General features: G+C 38.2%; 1 pseudogene; it reads right to left on the minus strand.

The window, feature by feature from the left end:
- Positions 1–1,453: 1,453 nt before the first annotated feature.
- Positions 1,454–5,170, minus strand: LOC125910251 (40S ribosomal protein S19-like; annotated as a pseudogene).
- Between the last annotated feature and the right edge of the window lie 569 nt (positions 5,171–5,739).

The raw sequence follows: 5,739 nt of genomic DNA on the forward strand, positions 1-5,739 counted from the left end.
ATCACTTCTACTCCCATTCCATTGGGCAACTCAGTCACAAGGCCACTCACAAAAGGAGGCTAATATAGAGTCTATATACATGCCTGAGCAAAAGAGAAAATAGATCAAAGTGAATAGTCTCTCAACTAAAAAAGATGTGAATTCAAAGAAGTAGATTAGTATTTTGTTTAGGAGTTTTGCATTTATGTTCAGTGAGACTGACATCTGATTCTTCTTAGAACTCTCCTTGCTGGTTTTGCTATCAAGGTTAGGCTAGCTGCATATAATGGGGAAAAGAGAGTTCCTTCTTTTTCTATTCTCTGGAACAATTTGTAAAATACTGGCATTGTATCTCCAAAAATCTGTTAGTATTTGCTTATGAAGCCATCTGGATTTGAAGTTCCTTTGTGGTAAACTTGACAATAACACTATTCAGGTTGTCTATAGCTTTATTATTCCATTTTGTTAGATTGCATTTTCTGGAAATTTGTCCATGGAATCAAAATTTTTGAGGCACAATAGGATCCTGAGATTTTATGTGCTCGAAAAAGTATATTAAAATAGCTGAAAAAAATTTAAACGATATATTTGTAATCTAGTTCACCTCTTACCTTTACAGAGAATATTAAGCTTAGGAGAGACCCAAGTACTCTCCCTTCAACCCTACCACATCACATGGCAATTAAATAGAACTGGGACTAGAATCTAAATCTTCTGATGTCCAGTCCAATGCTCTTTTCACTAGGCTGTTTTAGTTCAGCTGGTTCAATAGACTGAATCACTCAGTCAACAAATGAGAGGGAGAATGCAGAGAGGGCTGTGATCAGAAACCACTTCAACCTTGGGAAGAAAGCACATTCTTTTGCAGGTAGTTGCTGGCAGGACTTCAGGGTCCTTCTCCAGTTTCTCCATGATCTTATTCATATATTCCTCAGTAAGAAGTGTGTGGTATTCAAACTATGGCTTCTTTGAATTTTAAAGCTTTATCCAGTTCTGTGATACCCCTAGGTTTCATTGCAAAGATCTCAGCAAATGCTAATGGTACTTCCTTCCCCTACCCCAAGCTAAACCAACAATTTTGGGACACTTAACTCCCTGAAGCTGGATATTGGGCAGTCTAGTAGCTTCAGCTTATCAACAGGATAATGTAATTCTGTTGTATATCTCCACACATAAACAAGTATTTTGAAAACTTGATTCTCAGTGCACTGTGAGGTCAGGAAAGTACATCTTCAAAAGTCTTGGCTCTTGGTTTTCACCATCCCTCTCTCTGTGTTTTTTTAAACTGCATGAATGACTTAACTTACTTTTTTCCCCCTTTAATCCAACAAAATTTATTGAGAGCACCCTACTAGGTTATGAGGTTCACTGATAAAATAGATATGGGTTACTGTCCACATGAAGGTTGTGAAGGTCATGTGATCTTCCCATGAGGACTGCTTTCTTACTATAGAAGTCTGACTTGGTTTGTACCCCTTCCTCAAACGCCTGAGGTGGTTTAGTTGCAAAACTGATACACAGGTGTTTTGCTTTCATTTTTTTTTTTTAACTAATGAGGCAATTTATTAACCCAGCATTTGTTCTAATGATTCTAGGTGGCAGCTGCCACCTGTCCAGCAATTCTGTCCAGAGCTCTCATCCCTGAGGTGTTAGTTTGCAGCCTCCACCCCTGTCCTTTTCCATTGTTTTCAGCCTCTCTAGGGCTTGGAGGACCCTGTGGGCCATCTTCTTAGAGTCTCTGCTAAAGTGGTTGGGCATGAACTTGTTCCTCTGAAGTCGCCCACAGATGTTGGCCATGAAGCTGACCCCAGTACTGCCCTGGAGGTGCAGGTGCCATACTGTGGAGACAGCTTGTGTGTAGAACCAGTTCTCATCGCAGGGAGCAGGCTCTTTATGTTTGGCCAGCTTGACAGTGTCCACCCATTGAGGGACTTTTGGTTCTCCAGACTTTTTGAGGAAGGCAGCCAGAGCTCTAACAATCTCCTATGGTTCACATCTTTTACAGAAACGCCAGGCATTGAGAGGCCTACATGCTGCCAGCCAGAGGAGAGAAAACAACGGGGTTCCCCAAGAGCATAAGTCAGGCATCCTGCCTTCATTCTTGAAGATATTTTTTCTGGGTATAGAATTCTAGGTTGGAGTCCATCTTCTACTTTCTCAACACATTTAGGATATCATTTCATTGACGACAGATTTTCATTTGCTGCTATTTAGAGTCAGCACTCCTTTGAAGATAATCTAATTTTTTTTCTTGGTCTTTTGTTTCCTGTTAGTTTCATTTATGTATAGATTTTTTCTTTTTACTCTTTATAGATTTGTTGAGTTAACTTAAATCAATCCTGGAAAATTGTCCTTATGTCTTCAAATACTGCATCTGCTTCATTCATATTCATTCTCTCCTCTCTTCCCCTCCTTCCAGAATGCCCAAAACAATTTAGGTTAGAATTTCTAACCAATCTTTTCTCTCAACATCTTGTATTTTCCACTTTTTCATCTCTTTGTGCTGACTTCCAGATAACTTTTTTCAGTTCACAAATTCTTCAACTATGTCAAATACACTTCCAACATGTCTACTAAGTTTTTCATTTTGGTTATTTTTTTTTTCATCGCTCTAAGTATTTTTCTCAAATCTGCTATAGCACTGCTTTTATAATTCCCTGTTTCTTGCAAATATTTGCAAACTTGTTTATGAAACAGTGAAATTATTTATAATCTATGTATAATAACAACAGTATCTGAAATATTTAGGTGTCAGTTATATTTCTTTTTTTTTTTAAGTTTATTTTTATTTATTTTGAGAGACAGAGAGCAAGCAGGGGAGGGGCAGAGAGAGAGGGAGACAGACAGAATCCCAAGCAGGCTCCACGCTGTCACCACAGAGCCCAATGGAAGGCTCGAACCCACAAACCTGAGCTGAAATCAAAAGTTGGATGCTTAACCAATTGAGCCACCCAGGCGCCCCAGTTTCTGCTATTTCTTGCTGCATTTTGCTTATGGTGCCTTGTTTTCTTTTATGGTTGGTCATCTTTGTATGATGGATGCTCAATGGTTTTGAAAAGTTATTTGATGCCTAGAATTAAAGTGCTTTTCTTCAAAAAGTATATAGATTTGCTTCTTCCAGGAACCTGGAGCAAAAGTTTTCTTGAACTTCTTGCATTATGTGACTTTGGCCAGTGATTCCACACAGTGCTGGTAACCTGTTTTACAACCTTTGAGAAACAGGTTCTCTTTCTTTTCTTATTCTCCTTTCTCCAATCTGTTCAGTACAACAGACCTCTCCTTGCATCTTCTGCAAGTAGGAAAAAGGCAGTGGATTTTTCCTTTTTCCTTAGGTTCCAGTTTGATATGAGAGGCAATGTGTTAGCCTCAGAGACCTGCAAGTAATCACTTAACCTTTGCCTCTAGATCCACCAAAGCCTGAAGCTTAGTTTTCAAGTATTTATCCAGATGGGAAAAGAACTCAGGGTAGCCAGAACTTTAAATACTTCTTTACCTTTTAGGTTCTTACCTTTCCTCAGATTTTGGTCTGGCATATTCCTTAACAGCTCTTTGATGCTATAAAGTCATTTTTGTATAGTTCATCTAGTATTTTTAGTTGTCTTCAGCTGAAGGGTTGGTCCAGATAACGTGGACCAACATTACATAAATTTAAAAAATCAACACTTTTAGGAAAAAATGAGCCAAACATTTTCTAATGATATCCATAAAGTTTTCTGATGATGTTTTTGCCTTTTAGGTTAAATGTGGAAAAGAGTTCAACACAGAGCTATCATACAGCCCGGCAAATTCCACTCCTAGGTAAATACCCAAAAGAAATGAAAACATGCCTTTACAAAAACTTACACAAAAATTTCATAGCTGCACTTTTATAACAATCAGAAAGTGGAAACCCAATGTCTATCAACTGATGACTGAATAAACAAAATGTAGTATTTCCATACAAAGGAATATTATCCAGCCATGGAATGAAGTACTAATACATGCTACAAAACAGACAAACCTTGAAAATATTATGCTTAACGGAAGAGGCTGGACACAAAAGAGAACATATTATATAATCCCATTTTTATGAAATATCCAGAATAGGCAAATCCACAGACACAGAAAAAGGTTAGTGGCTGCCAGGATGAGGGAAGGGGAGTTGGGAAATGACTGCTAATGGGTACCAAGTTTCATTTTAGGTTGATGAAAATGTTCTGGAATTAGTGTTCATAGTCGCATAAACTTGTGAATATGTTAAAACCACTAAATGTATAATTTTAAATGGTGAATTTTATGGTCTGTAAATTATATCTCAATAGAAAGAACATAAAAAAGTTAATCTCAGGTTTGTCTATAATACCCACTGTGGTAGCCACTACGTACACTAAGTTACCTCACTGAACATTCAATTTCACAGGATAGTGAAAGATTGGGGGGCAATGATTTATAAAGATGCCAGGCAATGTGAATGCACTTCATGCAGGTTACAGAAAACGCTGGAAATCTTTAATATGATTATGAATAATCTCACTGGAATTCATACCTATGGAGTTCTACATCCAGGTATATCAAGATAATCAGTGAAGAGAACTATATGAAATAAAAGCCAATAGCATCTATGAAAACAGCTTTCTTTTACACTCTAAAGGAAACTAGCAAAGTAATACAACTTCCCCTCTCTGAATAATTTTCTCTTACATATAGCAGCCACTTATTCAGATGAACATAAACTGATGAATGCTCTCTTTAAAAAAAAAAAAAACAAACTTCTATGATTAAACAATACAGTCTGCTCTACCATAATGTGTTTGGGAATATAAATTAGGTGACATGAAACTGGTAAATAGGGAATGGTGTCAGAATAATAAAGTCACTCTGGTTCAATGTGGATTTTTCCTAGGCAAGGGGAGCCAGAAAAGTGGGAACAGAAGTATAACGTTTAGCAGGAAAGGAGAAAGACCACCAAACAGCAGGAGCATGGTGTGCATTATAAGAAAATTGAAAAGGAAGGCTTCAGAGGAGCACTCCCCGCCCCACTGCAGGTGGTAGTTATTTCCCATACTTAAATGGCAACCCCTCACCCTCCACCGCTCATTGCTACACTGCCATCTGCACTGTCCTTAGACCCACCATCTCCATCCTAATTAAAGTGCTGCCAGCATTTCTATTCAAATAATTAATTCTGTGCATTTATAATACCCACTAACTATACACTAAGTTAATTAATTCTGTGCATTTATAATACCCACTAACTATACACTAAGTTACCGCACTGAGCAGTTCCAGCTCTTTTAAATTGCTGATTTTTAGTTTGTGTTGCTTAGAACACAAAATTGCACCGGTATTAGAGTTTGTGAGGCTTTTCAGGAACACATAAACAGCATTACAGCAGAAGCACCTATACTTTTTTTAAATCTGTTTACTTCTATAACGGTTGGAAATACTATATACTAGGAATCAATGTTGAAGATGGGGCGATACAGAAATGAAGGCGATACAAAGTGAAGAGAATCACATCCCCTTCATTCTTGAACTTTATTTCCATTTAAACATGCTCTGGGGTCGCCTGTGTGGCTCAGCTGGTTGAGTGTCCGACTTCGGCTCAGGTCATGATCTCACGGCTTGTGAGTCTGAGCCCTGCATCAGGCTCTGTGCTGACAGCTCAGGGTCTGTAGCCTGCTTCGAATTCTGTCTCCCTCTCTCACCGCCCCTCCCCCACTCACGCTCTCTCTGCCTCTCAAAAATAAAGAAACGTAATAAAAAAATAAATAAAATTAA

Source organism: Panthera uncia (assembly GCF_023721935.1).
Source record: "Panthera uncia isolate 11264 chromosome B3 unlocalized genomic scaffold, Puncia_PCG_1.0 HiC_scaffold_1, whole genome shotgun sequence".
In the NCBI taxonomy this organism is placed as follows: domain Eukaryota; kingdom Metazoa; phylum Chordata; class Mammalia; order Carnivora; family Felidae; genus Panthera; species Panthera uncia.